Raw genomic sequence first — 19,744 nt, forward strand, 5'->3', positions numbered from 1 at the left:
AGAGTGGCATTGACATATATACACTACCAAATGTAACACAATAGCACAGAGAGATCAGCTTGGTGCTTTGTAATCATGTAGAGGGGTGAGATAGGGAGGGTGGGAGGGAGATGCAAGAGGGAGGGGATATGGGGATATATGTATATGTATAGCTGATTCACTTTGTTATACAGCAGAAACTAACTTAGCATTGTAAAGCAATTATATTCCAATAAAGGTGTTAAAAAAAAAAGAAGCGCAAATGTGATAATTTGGTGTATTATTGCAAACAAAGCACACGTTCTGAATGCTTCAGAGAAATATAACACTGTAGGTTGTTTGTTTTTTTTAACATCTTTATTGGAGTATAATTGCTTCACAACGGTGTGTTAGTTTCTGCTTTATAACAAAGTGAATCAGTTATGCATATACATATGTCCCCATAACTCTTCCCTCTTGCATCTCCCTCCCTCCCAACCTCCCTATCCCACCCCTCTAGGTGGTCACAAAGCACCTAGCTGATCTTCCTGTGCTATGCAGCTGCTTCCCACTCAAGCTAGTAGGTTGTTTCTTATAACTGTATGCCAGGATGCCTATCAAAAGCACGTGCATATCTAGTCAAGAGGCTGACATAGTTTCAAAGAGAGGCCATTAATCTGGTGACAGTGCTCCATTAAACTAACTCTGCAAATCATTTTGTTGGAGGAATGAAATATTGAAGTGAGAGTATGACCCTTGTTTAATCGTCATTATTGACTAATTACAACATGACTGCTTAGGGACAAGCCAATTTTTTGTACCATGTAGAAAGATAACAAAGATAAAGAAACTTATCCCATTTGGAGCAACTCAGCTTTTTAAGGGCATACATTTCTCCTTTTGACTCTCCAAAGAAAACAAAGAGAAAGAAACTTGTTCTTCTATTTTAGTTAGGATGGATGGGAGCAGATTTAATTTACGGTAACTTACAATTACTATAACACATTTTTATTCTGTGAATAAACTATATGAAAAATTCAATAGAATTCTGAATAACTTATTGTCTAATATCTCCACTTTACACACTACTAAAGCTGATTATTTGTCTCTCAAAAAATAAAGTTTCTTAGATTTTGGTTTCCAATATAGAGATATGACAATAACAGCCAGAAAAATATTGATCTAACTAAAGGAATTAAATATCTGTTAAGGTTGCATTTACCAGCTTTTTAATTTAATCTAAGTTTGCCATTAGGAAAACTCATGAGATTCTTGTTGGAATCATTTTCCCAGATGTACACTCAATTCTTGATTATCTAAGATAGCAGAATGTAGATAATAGCAAAGATAGCTAAATCTACAAATCACCCCCTTGCCTAAACCTCTACTAACAAATTCCACAAAGCAACTTCAAGTTAAAGTATTAATGATCAGGAAAATGACCAAAAGGTGAGTAGCAAAAGAGAAAAGAAAGAAAAGAGGACTCTGGAAAATGCGTTAACTGCAAGATTAACTCCCAAAATACTCCTTTATGAGGCGGTGGGGGGTGGGAGGAGAAGGATTCTTCCATTGAATAAAATGTAGGCCAAAGTTTGTCCTGCTGGGTGTAAGTAATATATACACAGAGATCTAATATATTATGAGATATAAATAGAGTAACTGAACAGGCTGCATGGGACAGTGGAATAAAATTTAGTTTCTGTAACTGCAGAATGATGCAGGAATTGGTTAAGCATTTTTCACCCACATATAAAATATCCTGAGTGTCTATAGTTGCTGCGCTAGGTGCAGGAACAGTGGTCAGTAAGACAGGTACAGTAACTGCCTTCATGAATATTTAGAAAAACAGATATTAGGTAAATGACTACAATTAATTAATAATTCATTCATCAACACTGTGAAAAGTCTATGAGGAAATAAACGGTGCTATGAAAATACAAAAAAAGGACCTGACTGAGTCTGAGATGGAATTATCCTCCGAGGAAGTAAAATTTAAAGGTGACAAGGGGGTTATTCCATTTTAACAAAAACGTTATTGAGCATATGCTGTGTGTAAGGTACCACACCTATTTTTCCTGAACAACAGTGGTAGAAGGCATACCTCTAAATGTATTCCCAGGACCAAGAAAGGATAGCAAAGTCTGAATGAATAGCTTGCATTCTGCATTCATTAATATCTTGCCCGAGAAAGAGTCCTCTCAACACATGTTCTAGGACCAGATCCTATAATGACGTGAAAACAATGGTCCCAAGAAGCCTCTAGAGCTGGACTTTCTAGTGGAACATGGGTGGTTATAGGGCTGATAATTTGGGTACATGAAGCTCCAGTTCTTCTGGCTTCAAAAGCTTCCATTTTATATTATATATATATATATATATATATATATATATATATATATATATATATATATATATATTTAGGAATATATTAAAGGAAGGATAAAATAATGCCATTTGCAGCAATATGGATGGACCTAGAGATTATCATGAAGTGAAGTAAGTCAGACAAAGACAAATATCATATGATACCATTTATATGTGTAATCTTAAAAAATGATACAAAGGAACTTATTTACAAAACAGAAATAGACTCACAGACATAGAAAACAAACTCATGGTTACCACAGGGGAAAGCAGGGGAAGGGATAAATTAGGGACTTGGGATTAACAGATACACACTACCATATATAAAATAAGTAAACAAGGACCTACTGTATAGCACAGGGAACTATATTTGATATCTTATAATAACCTATAGTGGAAATCTGAAAAAGAATACATAACTGAATCACTTTGCTGTACACCTGAAATACTGTAAATCAACTATACTTCAATTAAAAACGCATGAAAAAGATAAAAGAAAATACACCCCCCCCCCACCAAGAAGAAACCTTCCATTTTATGTCTCCTATTCAGTAGGCTGAATTAATATCACCCTTAGGACATGGGCTTCTGTTTAGGAAAATGGTAGAAACCTGCCAGGCTGTTTTTAGCCTTTATATCACTAGAAATCCTGAACTCTATAAATTCAATAACATTACATGTATGGACGGTACTTCAATAAGTGAGTACTCAACTGGTAATGAGTATCCATGTAAAACAGTATTGGTAATTTGTCAAGTGAATCTCAATGAACAACATGGTTTGCTCCATTCTTTTAAGAAGAAATATGAGTGCCTTAGTAGGTAGATAATGATGAAGATCACCATTCTCATTATGATAACAACTCATGTTTATTAAGTGCTTTCTAAGTTGCAGACCCTGAATAAAGCATTTAATATACATGATCTCACTTAAGTCTCCCAATAAGTCTATGAGAAATGCTGTAATCATCTTACAGATGAGAAAGTTTGTTCACTTATTGTCATTCAAAAAATATATTTTATACCAGGCACATTTTCTGTACTCTGGGAACACAAACCAGATCAGTATTTGTAAAGTGATGGAGGCTACACTCAGCAAATAGTGGACCCAGGATTTGAACCCATAATCTTATCTACCATGCTTTTATCCTCCCATTGTTAATGGTAGTCAATATTCAAAAATTTAATGAAATTTCAATTTTAATTCAACTCTGAGTTGCAAAGTTCAGAGATAAAGGCAGGAAAGAGGTCTCTTGAGGAGAAGTATTGTTCTTCCGGTCACATTCCTTACAGCTACAGTGACTCTCACTTGTTGCACTGGGCCCCCACCACCTTCTGGGCAAAGCAGATCCCATGAAAGCTATGGTCTGCGTGTGTTGTTTGATTTTAATTTAAAAAGGATTTTTAAAGTAGCCAAAAATTTTAAAGTCAGTTTAAGAAGCATATTTTAAGGCTTTGTTTTTTGGGTTGTTTTGTTTTGTTTTACCCATTCATCTGATTCAGTGGCCCTTTATTGATTTTCTCATGTTGTGTCTCCTCTTTGCTGTTTTCTTGGAAAGTGAATCTATTCCTTCTTTATTTTCTTGACACTAATATAGATGGTCCTATCACCTAAAAAGGTAAATTAAATCTGTAAGAGCTACAAGTTTGCTGGTTCAGTGATGACATGCCAGGGTTAAAGTAAGTTGATTACAACTCAAGACACCAGAAATGACCAAAGAAGAATCACTGGTATATGTCCATATTTACTCACTTAATGAAGGAACAAAATGATATTATATGGATGACAAAGTACATTGTAGTAGTGACTAATCTGATTTTAATTGCTCCAGAGTCCCAGTTTTTCCTTTATTTTTGAATAATGTTCAAACAAATCAATTCTTTATTCATAGAAGACTTTTTTCACATCATTAAAATTGAGAAAAAATCCTATATATCATTGTGCTATTGGTTTCCATTTTAAATATGCCTACACATTTTCATTTGGAAATTGTTTGGAATTCTGGGCTAAAGCCTCTGTGAGTATTTGGCCAATTATGCCAAAAAGCTCAAGACAAATGAGACCCCTCTGAATGATCTAGTTTTGCATACAATGGAGATAAAACAATCGATGAGAAAACAGATCATTATCTAAGTCTTGCAGATTTACTTTTAACAATAAGATTGTTGATTTTTTTAACTGTATGAAAAATGTACCACTGTGACCTTCTGAAAATGAAAATTTCCATGGATACTGTTACAATTTCAAGTACGAGGTCATCTGAAAAATGTTCTTGTGATCATTTCTAGCCTAGCCATTTAGCTAAGGTTAAAAGCAAACAATACCAGTTATTTTTATGTTTATTCAAGTGTTGCCTTTTCAAACTTGAATTTATACAGTTTACTTCATATTGTTCACCTGTTTTAGCTATTTTTCATAGTTGGTAAATTCATTTCAGGTACATAAAATGTTTTTTTCTCTCCCCTCCCGTTTTTGCTCATCTCCAGTTTGGGAAGCTTATAGGTAGTATGAGACAGGAATTGATACAGTTGCTGCTGTTAACTACATTCATCAACTGTCAACTGTGTGCACGATATCAGATTGCATTAAGTACTGTGGAAAGTTATAAGTAGATAGATACTTAGCTTCTGCCCTCAATGAATGTGCAGTCTAATGAAATTCATATACACTCCTGGAAAGGTAAGATACCCTAGAGAAACATATTACAAGTATTTAAAGAGCAATATTTTCAAGTGCCAGTTCAACTGTCATAGAGAAATGTCTCTCATTCTTTGCTTAAAAAAATTTCACTGGGATTCCATTGCTAGTACTATTAAGAGCAATAGATATCAAAAGGGCCATGAAAGACCCAAGGATCTACAAAGATAACGTGGTAATTAAATTTTACAGAATGTCTAATAAATGCCAAGCCAGGGAGCTTTACATACATCATTTCACTTAATCCTCATGACAACCCTGCCTACAAGGTTTATCCCCATTTTCCACATGAGGAACTGAGGCTTAGAGAAATTAAGTATTTAGTTAGGTCATATAGCTAATAATGGCAGAGTCTGGAATGAAAACAAATTATTCTAACTCCAAAGTCCAAACTTTTCCCATTTCCCCACATGGCCTCTCAAGCTTCTTTACCTGGTCAATCTAATTTTCTCAACTATTTCTCCCTGCTATATTGCCTATGTCTACTCTCTGACCTCAGCCAATTTTTCATTATCTCCTCCTCTTTCTTTTGCACCTTTCTTCCTGGGCTGAACTGTATGTTGTCACCTCACTGGATGACACCAGCGCCACCACCAGGCACTGCAACTTCTTGAACTTCCCTGTGGGGCCCAGCCTCTCCAGACATGCTTCTGGCTACAGTCAGTGACTGGCTGTCTAATCCACCAGCTCCACTTTCAGACCTTCCCTTCCTTCCCTCCTCACACATTCTTTAATCCCTAAACTCCCTTTAATCCCAACAATATCTTTTGAAACTGAGACTTATACAATTCCCAATTTATAAAGCTCCTCTTTCTCATCATCATTCATGTAATTGCAATCAATTTTTAATAGATAATTCTAGGGGAAGGGGATTAGTATTAATTGAGCAGTTTCTGTGCCTGACAGACAATGTCTGCTGGGTCTTGTGCATCTTACCTGGTTTTATTTCCAATAAGTCATTATATCTAAGGTAATTGCTCACTCTCCTGAGTGTCTAGGGTATTTATTGACTCAACTCAACAAATGTTTACCAAGTGCTCATTATATATCAGGCACTGTGTGGGTTGCTGATGAGAAAGCGATGAGAGGACAGGTCTCTACCCTCAAGAATCTTACAGTCTATGGGAAGAAAGGCAATGGACAAATACAGCACTATGTCATAAAAAATAATCACAGCCATGATTAGGGTCATATGCACATATGGAAGGGACACCAGACTCAGAATGGGAGTAGGAAGGGTAAAGTGAGAAGGAAAATTTTCCAAGGGAGGTATATACATAGGCTATCTCTCAATTCTGAATATGGCTAAGCCAAAACAAGTAGGTGGTAGGCTAGAACACTGCCGGAAAAAAGAGGCACCATCTTCAGAGTGGCTGCATGTGACTGGAGAACAGTGTAGTAGATGCTGGTGGCGAGCTAGAGGCAGAAGGAGGAACCACATCTCAAAGGGCTTTGTGTGCCAGGCTAAGTTGCCTAGACATTAATCTTAAGGCAATGGGGAGGAATTAACAGTTTATTTTTAGCTAAGTGAGTCTAGATTTATACTTTAGAAATGTTGATGTGCCTGAGGTTTGGAGATAGAAAAGCTAGAAGAAGAAGAGAATTAAGGAGAGAAGTTAAGTGACTTCTCTGCAGTATATCCAAGACAAAGATGGTGAGTGTCTGAACTAGTGAAGGCAAAACGTACTTTGCTTTAAGAAATAGATTTTAAAGATGTTAAATAGAAATGGCCTATAGGTTACTAGATACAGGGAAAAGAGGGGGACAGTGGAGCAGTTGGATCTAGGATGATGCCTTGGTGTCTGCTTTGGATGGTGGGGCCCTAGGGAAGAGCAGCATTGGTCGGATGGAGGAGGAGTTGAGAGTACCTTTGGTTATAGCTTGAGGTATCTACCAAAATTTCAAATGGGAATGCCCAGTGTACATTTCTGTATGAATCGATTGGGATGTATCACATGTTCATTTTTATTGTAAATTACTATCTCATGTGTATTTTTAATCTGACCAAATATTATTTTTTAATTCTTTGAGCAAAGAGTGGGCATTGCCTTTTAATTCTTTGCATTCATCACTGATCAAGCACAATATACTGCTTATGGTGGGAGCTCAGTAAAGATTTGTTTCTTGACAATTGAATTGATTGATTAATTGCTATGGGTTGACTCTAATACATACCAAGTAAAGTTAGATAAAGTTTGCCTGCAAAGGCTTCATAAAGGTTTTATGTGTGAAGGTTAGAAGAATAGCAGCATAGTATAATTATGAAAACTTTATGTATTTTTTACATGTAACCCTAAATATGTAGTATCCTAAAAGTAATTATTTATATATATTTTGAGAACAAAGATTGTCTTATTTTGCCCTCCATCTTCTCCCCAGCTTTTATGGCATGAAGTAGGTATTCAAAATATATTTTTTGAATAAATGTGAAAACCACAATCACTAGGTCACAGTGTATTTAAATAGCTATCTACAGTTTATATACCACAATTCCAAATTATGAAAACCTATATTTAATAACAGTTACATTAAATAACAGATGGAGTTTACCCAACTTTTACTATCCAATAATCAAAAAGTATCTTTGTTTACTATGTTTGTAATATATTTGCAGTTGGAGTCTGTCCCTTTATATCTGAGCAATTCTGCCTTCTGCTAGTGATGTCAGATAGAGGAGAGGCAGAGAGACCAAGAGATTAATGAAACAACCCATCAAGTTGTTTGAAAGGCAAAAATATATAAGAAAATCAAATCTGTTGAAATGCCCTATCCAAAGAGTGATGGTTGCATATTGTGTAAATTTACAGTTTCTGGAGGGAAAAAAAAAACAAAAAAAAAACTAAAGGAAAACTTCTGGGAGAGAGATTGTTAATGACTTGTAAAGATGTCCATTTTGGAAAAACACAGACTATCATCTTCTCCTCAGTGACTACGTTACACCCTGGTAGCAAAGAACATTAACTCATTCTGACCATAAAGTGAAATTAACTACACTGGGGAGTACTGAGTCCATTAGTGAAAATAGTTTCCCAAGGCTCTTGGTTAGTGATGGACTCAGACACCATGAAATAAGGGGGCAAGCTAGTCTTTTCAAAGAAAACTCAGTACTTTAGAACAGAGTTATTGCCTGTAATTTATAGGAGAAAGGAAAGGCAAAATCAGGTGGACCCTGCTGTATCTTACAATTCTCCAGAAAGTAGTAGTGAAAATGGAGCGGAAAAAACACACATACACAATATTTTAGGACAGTACCAGACTTAAGCCAGTGGGAGGTAAAAGGTAAAATAATATCCCTCAAATAGTGCTATAATGCAATAAACTATATTATTCAACTCATCATACAAAATATATTCTAATAGAAATAAATTCATTTTAAATGTTGGTAAGTTGTAAAATTGCATGACAAAGAAAAGATATTAGTAATATTTCAAAGGAAAAAATACAGAATGAGAAAGTATGTTTAAATAACAATCATAAGAAGTAAAAACATCTATATATCACTCAAAACAAATATCATTAATAAAATAATCATGGAACCATTCATTAAATTTAGATAATTTCCCTCTTTAAAGAAAACTCCTATTTTCTTAGTTTTCCTTCTCAGCTCCTTCTGAGGCAAGTGACAAGTCGATCTGTAGCTGACAGTCAAATTCTCCCTGGACCTATCTTTGCTTTTCTTGACATTTAATTTCTCAAGGTCAGTTTTTTTTGTTTAAAAATATATCAATCCTAGTAAGAATTCTGAGTTCAAATTCTTTTCTAAACCTGGCGCACTTGACAGAATATAAGATTTTTGAAATGCAAAAAAATTTATTTATTAAAAGCCACAATCAGGTCAGACTTGAAAAGAGATATAGAAAGAAGAAGAAGAAGGAGAAGAAGAAGAAGAAACAGGAGAAGGAGAAGGAGAAGAAGAAGAAGAAGAGGAAAAAGAAGAAGAAGAAGGAGGAGGAGGAGGAGGAGGAGGAGAAGAAGAAGAAGAGGAAGAAGAAGGGGAGGAGGGAGAAGAAGAAGAAGAGGCAGCAGCAATGCGAAGTTATAGTATTAGGACTTACTTGATGTATATTTTAGGAACACATGCTTGCTTTTTGAGTCTTACAGGAATTAGAGTCACTGTGAATGATCTGTATTCATTCATTTATTCCTTCATTCACTCATTTATTTTAAAAACATTTTAAAGAACTCTTTATATACCAATTACTATTCTAATTATTAAATATATATGGCATAGATCTTAAGTTTCCATATATGTGTAAATATCAGAAATGAAGTCTCCTTGGAATTAGCAGTTAAAAAGAATGCCCAAATATTCTCCATACTATAGGTGAGTATGGCTCTGCATGTCCCAAAACATTTTATCTGCTCCCCAGCATTTCTCAAAGCCCTTGTGTTAGGCAAGTCCATGTGAAAATTTCTGGACAAAGGGCTAAAAGCAAATGTGACATATATCACTTTGGAGCCAAGAAATTCATGGGCTGTTGGACTATGTTCTTTCCACTATGCTCCCTTTCCTTGCCATAGCAGCCTTGGAGATCATGTGTAACAGATGCTGAAGCTATAAAATGGTGATGCACTACTCAGCCAAAGGACATGTAGTTTAATTGCCAAAAGGGAAATAATATACTCCCGCCTGACCATTTCAGAGAGAAAAGGCCTTTTATCTACTTTACTGTTAGGCAACAGAGTGAAGAGATGATACCATGAAATGATAACGGAAGCATAATGCCTAGTTGCAAAAGGTTAAGAGGTACTTTTTCATATAGTTTACTTTTGAGAGAATGACAATACCTGGTGAGGTAACACCTAGTGGTGACCCTATTATGAGTAGACAGGTAGCTGAAGTCCATTTTCTATTGGTCCTGAAACTTACTCAACTTGAGAGATTCCGTCTGTTGAGGAAGAGTTATCTGAATGACAAATATAAAGTTAGGCAAAAGACCTTGGAAGGGGCCTATAAAGCAATGGGTACTAAAGGACTTTTAAATTTTAGTACCCATTGCTTTATAGGCCCCTTCCAAGGTCTTTTGCCTAACTTTATATTTGTAATTTCAGATAATTTTTCTAAAAGAGGATTCTCTCAAGTTGAGTAAGTTTCAGGACCAATAAAAACCTGGATCCAGTCCTACCTGGTCTTTTATATTACACTTCTTACCTAGCACTAGGTGTTACCTGTTTTCACCAGGTATTGTCATTCTCTCCAAAAGTAAACTATATGAAAAAGTACCTCTTACCTGGCACTAGGCATTATGCTTCCGTTTTCATCAGGTATATATCTCACTCTCTTAAAGTAAAGTAGATAAAAAGGCCTTTTCTCCTCATGGTCTGGGAAAGTATCATGTATATATTTCCCTTTTAGGCAATTAAACCCAAGAGATAGTTCCTTTGGCTGAGTGTTTAAACCACTGCTTTTCTAGCTTCAGTTATTTTCAGTAGCTCTCATTTGCACATATAGACTGGCACTGCTTATGTTCAAATGGAAACACATACATACACCCACAGACTTAAGAGCACACACAGTAAGTATATTTTATGATGTGTTGTGTTCTTTTTTGCCATATATTAAGATGACTTTATAATAGAGACCCTTACCACAGGCCAACATCAGGTAAACAAGGCCAGTGTCTACAGATTTCTGACACACAAGTCATCCATTTTCATGAGGCCCAGCTTATCTCCAAGGCCACATATTGAACTCTGAGGCAAATTACCTGAACAATTAAAAGCCTGTGCTGATGATTTTTTTGGAGCTAGCACTCCCTGGCCCTTCAAATATAAGAAGACCAATGTTTGTATGATAAGCAGGTGGCTTTCGTCTTTTGCAACGCACTTAACTTTGTGCATCATGAGAGTAGTGGCATGATGGTGGCTGTCATTTTCATAGGGAGCCTAACTGCAGTCTGTATTCTGGCTAGCAGAACGGCAGCAGGAGAGGAGACAGGAGGTCAGGAAAAGTATAGTTAACAATTATGCATGCAGGTAGTGTGTTAGGAATTCTTTCCAAAGCTATGATAAAGTACTTCATTCTTTGTTTAAACTCTCATAATCACTCTTCTTCTTTATCTAAAGAGTCACATTTTTAGAAGAAGCAAAATTCTAAAAAAAAAAAGTCAGCTTTCAAGTTTGTTTTTTCCCTCTAAATGTGGGGAAAAGGGAGAGTAGGAGGTTTTTGAAATTACTATAAATGGGGCTTTCAACCTAAAAGTTGATTCCTCACCAGAACAGTTGAGATGGTTAATTCAAAGAATAAGGCAGATGAGAGTTTACTTCTTGAAATTTTAGTGGTACTTAATGACTTTATCTCAATTTTATCAGTCTGTAAATTATATTCATCAATCTGTTGCCCCTTCACAGGTGAGAAGATTTTAATAAAAACAAATATCTTAAAGGACAATCCTTTGTTCTTGAAACTATTCCAAGGACTAAATAGTATACAGAGAAAAATAAAAAATATACTATTTTCTTAGCACTGGGATACAAAATTAAATATAATACTAGTCAAATGTGTGGAACAGTATGTAATCAATTTTGTTGTAATGCCACGTAATAAATATTATAATGGAGGCATGCACAGAAGCACTGTGGAAAAACTCTTGCAGAGATACCCTTCAACTCTAAAAGATCAATCAGAAATTCTCCAAGCAGAAAAGAGGATAAGGGAAATTAAGACAAAGGAATTTGAGAATTGTGAATAGTCAAATGGCTGGAACATTGGGATTGAGAGTTGGCTAGAAAGGCAGGGGGTGGCAAGGTCATTAAGGATTTTTTTTCTGCTAAATGAAAAGGGTTTTGACTTCATCCTATAACAATGGAGACACAACCAAAGAGTAGATTTACATTTTAGAAGGTTATGTGAGGCAGATTTGAGGAAAGAATTAGTAAGAATTAAACATTGCCATTGGAGAGTCAGAGATGGAGAGTTTTGAAAGCCTAGATAAGAACATGGACAGGATTTGATTATATAAGGTATGAGGTAAAGAAGGATGTTTGGGATGACCCATAGGATAGGTTCTAAACAGAAAGAAAGTTATTTTAGTTCATAGCATGTTGAGTTTGAGTTCTGTGGAGGACATCCAAGTAAACATATGCAGTGGATGGTTAGAAATATATCTGGAGCTCAGGAGCGATGCTTTTAGGACCTGTTAGAATATAAGCTATACCAGAAACTATGGCCCTGCATTCTGTCAATCAGAAAACAAATATGGACTGAGAAAAAAATTGCAGACGGAAGGATGAGTAACAACAACATTTAAGGAAAAAACAATAAGAGTGCAAAAAAAGGTCAAAGAGTAAGGAAGAATATGAAGAACAGAACATGGTATCATGGAAGTTGAGGTGTAAAAAGATGTAGCAAAGAGGAAGAAATCAGTATTATCCAATGCTTCCACAAATTCCAGAAAAATAAGGACTAAAAATTGCTGATTTAACCAATAGAAGATTATTAGTGATAGTTTTAAAGGTGATGCCACTGGAGTGTCATAGGAGGTAACAGAAATCTGATTTTACAGAATTGACATGTATATTTCAGTATACACACTTATAATAAAAATAAATATATATATAAGCAGTTTTTCTGTTCTTTTTTTGGATGTAGACTTTAAGAAAAATCTTTCAACTTAATTATCAAAGTGAACACACACTAAATCACAGCTGAGGAAGACATAAGTGAATGATCACTGAGGACCACCTATAGTGTATAGGACTCTGCTAGAGACAGCTGGGAACAGAAAAATGGTGACACATATTCCTGACCCCAAGGATTTTATAACCTAACTGGAGATGTTAAACAAGAAGACAGATGATCATAATACAAGGGAAGATGAGTGTCACAGGGCTGTAGCCTCAAAGTACCATGATTGACTTTTAACATGTGTCTTCTCATTACCAGCCTCTGATGCATTCCCTTCCAATTTCCCCAAAAGCTGAAAAGTTACAGCACTGAAAATGATTAACAATAATCATTTATTAATGTAAATATAAATTAATATAATAATTAATAACATTATTATAGCATTTCTTATGGCCCTGGCACTGTTCTGGGTGTTTTACATTCACTACATTTAAAATCTCCATGATTGGTTATTATAACCATTTGACAAATGATTAAGACAAAAAGCCTACTGTGCCACTTTCAGAAAATAAATCATTTACACTTGAAAATTAAGGTTTGTTGAGGTCAACTAAGTGTATTAGAATTTTTCTTATTCTTGCATGCAACTGACAATGTTGCTAGTGAAACAATAAATGTACTCAGTGGAAGGATATTAGGTAACTCATATCAACAGGAGAAATCTGGGGACTGAGCTCAGAAAAATGAGCTAAAACCAAAGGAGGCTAGGTAGCAGTAGTCCAGGCTGGACAATGCCACAGAAATGATCAACTTTTGGTTTTCTAATCCTGGAAATTTGATGCTGTCACTATTGAACTCTTAATGCCACCGTGAATGACCTCTTAATGGTCTTTGGTCTTTGTACCACTTTTTCAGGATGAAAAGTACTAGCATGAGCATCAAATGGCTGGCAGAAGTTGGGGTGACAATTATTTGATCCTTCTAAATTTTGTGTGGGGACACAGGTCCATAGCTCAAAGCATGATCTAACCAAAAGTATTTCCCCTGAAAAAGGGTATTTAGATGATATAGAGACAAAAACGCAAAAAAGAACTTGACAAATACCCAGCTACACCTTTCTTCTGATGCTAACACTTTTCATTCCCCCCAAAAGTGACTCAATTCTAACACAAATATTCTTTATTCAACAAAAAAGCCCCCATACATCCATTTCTATAAGGGAAACAATCCAAAGTCTCATTAGTTGCTATATCCTACTCGGAGCTCAGGATCACTGTACAATGTCCCTTCCTCTTTAGGCCTATTATAATTACATTAATATTACACATATGGACTAGGGGAAATGGAGAGGAAGAATAAAAGATACCAATTAAACTATAAAAATATGTTCATGACACAACAATGAAAATGATATGAGTAGAAGCTGTAATCTTTATTTCTGTATGTAATTATGAGGCCATAGTTAAAATATATGACTCCCTCCACTGTGGTAGACAGGCCTGTTTATTCCCTAAAAACCCACAAAGTGGGAGGGTTTTCTGCAAATATAAGAAGGGTGTTGAGATACAGATTTTTTTTTTTAAAAAAGGTTAAATGCCCACCAAACTGAGAAAAACATTCTCTAGTCTATCAGTACTTTGCCTCATTAGCTGAAAAAACTCCACTTTCCTAAAATAAGGTAGGAAGATAGATTATTCCCCTATCACTTCTTCCTCTTGGTTCAAACTCAGGATCTGTAGCAGCATAAAAATGGGATAACTCTTTCCCAATATGTGCAAGTACTGCTATTTACACTTCATTCTGCTGAATGACTCTGTATATTCATCCACTTATGATACATGAATTACAATACACAGTTGGTCAGAGAGAGGATATGCTTGGATGTGTTGGGTGATGCTGATATTAATCCATATTAGACCTAGTTACCACAGGGGTATGTGTGAGGCCAAAGACAAGAAGAGCTCAGCTAACAATCATGTATCAGTGACCCAGAAAGTGGTAGAGTTGGGTGGAGGGGTTGGGTGGGAAGCAGAGAAGAGAGATTGGTGAAAAGGACACACATACACACCTAAATCTGAAATGAAAGACTCCAAAATGTTAACAGTGATTATCTATAGGTTGCAGCCTTTTAAATGCTATTAATTTTATTTTATAAGTTTTAATGTATTCTCTACTTTTCAAAAATGATATTGCTTTTATTATTGAAATACAATATTTTAAGTACTATCGTGGTTCAGAAGGTGTAAAATACATCTAATTGAAATAATCAGGCAAATTTTCATAGACCACATTATTGGGGTATTAGGTATCTTGAGAAATTATTCTGCTAGTATTTGTGATATGGAGCATTCCTGCTGGGAGGGAGAAATACTGACATCAAAGGAGGAAAGCAGAAAATCATGGCATTTTTAAGAACCATTGGTATTCAGCATGATTGGAACATAAGTAACCAAGAATACTAGTAGAAGATAAATACTAGAAACAAATCAGGGAATTTGATAGCACTTCTAAAGAGAGAATTCTGGGCAGAGATCAAATATTGTTCTTTAATTTTTTTTATTGTGTATATGCCTGCACATACATGGAATCTGTGTCTGTCTATGGGTAGAAAGATAAGAAATTATCCTGATTAAGTCTAGAATCTGCACAGAAGGCAAGAGTCATTCTATGAAAGAGTGAAACAGAATTCTAAGAAACTTTTAAAAATGAACTGGCTGGAAAAGTGGAGTAGGGAAACTAATTATATATATATATATATATATATATATATATATACACACACACACACACATAAATTTACATATATAAATGTACATTTATATATAATATACAATATATATTACTATCTCAGTTTAATTGAGAAAAACTTTCTGTGCTGATTTTAGACATAAGCAATCTGAAAATACTGACATTCAAAGGCAGTGGAGGGGACTAACATGGGTAATACTTAAACGTCAGTAACCAGTAACACCAGTAACACTTACATGGCTTTCAGTAATTATTTGTAAGACAGATATGAAACAAGTAAACAAGTATTTGTTATGAATTCTCCATTTCTCAATATTCTTTGTTCACTTTGAATTACTTCTAGATGAGAAAGCCTCAAATATTTCATATATATATATATATATATATATATATATTTTTTTTTTTTTCCCCCTTTGTGTGCTCTAGTTTGGGTAATTTCTAATTTCTCTTGACTGTCTTCAAGTTCTTTCTGCTCTGCCCAGTATGCTAATAAACCCATCCAATAAATTCTTAATTTATTATATGGCATTTTTAACTTCTAGAAATTGACTTGGTTCTCTTTTAGAGATTTTATGTCCCTGTTAAAATTCTCCATCTTTTAATCCATTTGGTTGATTTTTTCCTCTAATTTTTAAAATATTTATGAAACATTTTACATAAAGTTCTTGTCTACTGATTGCAACATCTCAGGCATCTGTGGTCATAGTTTCCTACGTACTCATACGTCTCACAGCTTTCTTTATTGTATGTAAGACACTATGTTTAAAATAACTTGAGAGAATGGAGTACATTTTGTTTTCCCTTAAAGAGGGCAAGACCTTCCAGGCTGCTAAGAGCAAGGCATTGTTCACTTCTATCCAATTAGGGATTGAGTAGGATGGGGGACCTATTGCAGCTTTAGTATTTTTTTGTTCTGTGGTTTTGAGGGTGAAATCAACCACATGTATATTACCAATTCCTCATTCTAGCAGGTCTTTGGAATCTAACCATGAAGGTTACACATCTCTCTCTCTCTTTCTCTCTCTCTCTCTGCTTTCAAGCACAGCCTTCTAGCTTCCTGAATTACTAAAACTCAGCAGAAGTTCTACTGGAGAAATTCAGCAAGGAGAACTAACTCTGCGTCTGAGGGTTTTAAAGATTCTAATCCATTATACCAACCCAAAAGTCTTTGTAAATTTATAAATTATGAAAATATAAATTTTAAATTAACCCAGTAAAATCGCTCTGCCTGACGAGTCCAAGTCTCAGCCTACCCATGCCCAGATTTTGGCATTTCTACTCACCTAGGAAGGGGTCCTCCCTATTAATAATTCAGTGCCTACACTTTTCCTTGCAACTACAGCTCTCCAACTGTCAAACAGATAGATACATACATGCATAATACATAATACACACATACATGGAGAGAGAGGGAGAGAGAGTCTGAGAGAGAATGGTTATCCATTTTGGCTAGTTGTTATGGGGAAATGTGACTTCCTATTCTACTCCCACTATTGATTTCGAGTTTCATAGCATTGTGTTTGGAAAAGATACTTGACACAATTTCTATCTTCTTGAATTTGTTGAGACAGGTTTTGTGGCCCAACATATGATCTGTCCTGGAGAGTTTTCTTTATATGCTGGAGAAGAATTCTGCTGCTGTTCAAAGGAATATTCTATGTATGTCTGCTAGGTCCATCTTGTCTAAAATATTCAAATGCACTGTTTCTTTATTAATTGTCTGTCTGATGACTTTTCCATTGTGTGAGTCAAGTATTAAAGTGCTCTATTATTGTACTGTTGTTTATTTCTTCTTTTAGTTCTGTTAGTATTTATATATATATATACTTAGGTGCTTCAGTGTTAGGTGCATAAATATTTACCATTTTATCTTGTTGTGAATTGACCCCTTATCATTATGACCTTGTTGTCTTTTGTCACCATTTTTAGCCTAAAGTGTATTTCATCTGATATAAGTATAGCTACCCCTGCTCTCTATGGTTACCATTTGCTTGCAATATCTTTTCCTATCCCCTCACTTTGAGCCTATGTGTATCCTTAAAGCTAAAGTGAGTCTCTTGTAGGCATCAGTATCACTGGATCTTATTTTTTAATCCATTCAGTTATTCTATTTCTTGATTGGAGATTTTAATCCATTTACATTTAAAGTAATTGTTGATAGTTAAGGTCTTACTATTGCCATTTTGTTAACTGTTTACTGACCGTTTTACAATTTCTCTGTTCCTATCTTCTCTTGCTGTCTTACTTTTTGATTTGATGACTTCTTATGGTGGTATACTTTGATTTCTTTACTTTAATCTTTTGTGTATCTACTACAGGTTTTTCCTTTGTGGTTACCATGAGGTTTACATAAAATGTGTTAAAGTTATAACATCCTATGCTAACATATTAACATGATAACAACTTAACTTTGATAGCATACAGAAACTATACTTACCCCCTTATATTTTAGGTTTTTGATGTTACAAAAGACATCTTTTTATATTGTGTAACCAATAACAAATTATTGTAGTTAGTAATAAATAGTTAAAATAATAGGCAGACTAGCCAAATAATAGGAATAAAACTTTTATCTGGGAACATTTTGAGAGTCTCTTACTATGTTTGCCCTTGCATGATTATGTGAATGAACGTATATTTGCATAATGGCTCCTTTCTCTTGCTTTTGTCTTGTCTGTCCCTTTAACCTTCCCAGCAAATGACTTTAGATAGGTCTTTTTAGCTTCTGTAATTCCAAGGCTCACTCCTGCTGGCAGATAAAAATGCAATTTTAGGAAATATTTTTTTCAAAACACAATACAAAGGTATCAAAAAGACACTAGATGAATTTAAAGAGAATAAGTCATTTCTTATGAATCCATGAAATCTCTACTGCCTTTGTACGTAAGTATGCTGCCATGAACTGAGTGCTTACCATGATATAGTAATATCCTAAACACTTTACATACATCATCTCATTTATGAATGAAGAAACTGAAATTTCTATTGAACTTCCAAAGAATTTAAGCTCAGGTCTTTCTGATTTCAAAGCCTGTGCTCTTAATCATTGCACTCTATTATTATAGAGCTTGGACTAGTGGATTGATTATCAGACGGAAAATACAAATTTAACCTTGGTTCTAAGAAAGATAAAGAGGAAAAGCTTGTTAAGTGACCTCTTAATTTTCTTCTAAGATGAGATGCTGCTGCTGTAATCTCTGGATACTGCTTCAGGCCTATAGTGGTCACTGCTTCTGTTAAGGAAACTCTAGGAAGAAATGAAAAGAAATCTTTTCTTCTAACAGTATCTGACTATTCGAAGAAAGTGCTCACAGTATGTCACCTCTTTGGCTCTAATCCCCTTTTTTTTCCATCACCCTCTTTTTTAGTGTAACCTGCTGCTACTTCTTCCTGTTAACCTTGACTTCAGTATAGCACTTTCCTATTTAAGCAAATTTTGTCCTGGTGTTTGTACATTGGTTTCAATGATGATTTATTTTGAAATACTTCAGTATTATTAGCATGTGTAAACAAAGTTATTTTAATCTGTAAAAATACTTTAGGATAATCTTATTTGCATAAGGAATGTTGTAAGTAGTTATTTATTTGAGAAGTTGGTTATGTTTAACATTTGTATTGGGTTAGAAGAATCTAGCACCCTTGCATATATAAGGTCTAAAAAATTGCAAGCCCAACTATCTATATTAAGGGGTCGGGAAACTATCACCACCCATGGGCCAAATCCGACAAACCTCCTGTTTTTGTAAATAAATTTTTACTGCAACACAAGCACACTCATTTTTTTTTCATCTTATCTATGGCTGCTTTTGTGCCACAACATGGAATTGAGTAGTTGCAACATATACTATATGGTCCACAAAGCTTAAAATATTTACTGTCTTGTCCTCAGTGAAAACGTTTGCCAAGGAACAAAACACATGTTCTTGATCACACTACAAGCAGTGATTTGGGAACCCAGACTCTTTTCATCTTGTGGCTCAGCCATCTTTAACATGTGTTTTCCAAGGTGGCAAAAGAAGAGGAAAAATAATGGAGGACACTGCATGGTATATACCTGGAAGGGCTGCCAATCACTTTTACCCAGATTCCATTGGTCAAAATTCAGTCCTTTGCCTTGATTAACTGAGTAAGGAGGCTGGAAAATATGGGCTATTTGTGTCCTGAAGAAACAGAAAATAGGTTTGGTGAAAAGCTAGCCAGTCTCTGCCAAAGAGACCTTCTGCAAATTGAATTTTTGGGCTTCATGTTTAATATGTGGTGAGGTAAGAGAAAGAAGTCAAAGGTATATTCTAAAATTTTAATATGGGAAACTTTAGATGGTTATGAACCTAGGGAAGTTTGGGAATATAGAAAGAGAAGCAAGATTGGAAAGGGAGGGAAATAGTAAAAAATAATAATAAATTCCATCTC

Source organism: Phocoena phocoena, chromosome 1 (genome assembly GCF_963924675.1).
Source record: "Phocoena phocoena chromosome 1, mPhoPho1.1, whole genome shotgun sequence".
NCBI classification, from domain to species: domain Eukaryota; kingdom Metazoa; phylum Chordata; class Mammalia; order Artiodactyla; family Phocoenidae; genus Phocoena; species Phocoena phocoena.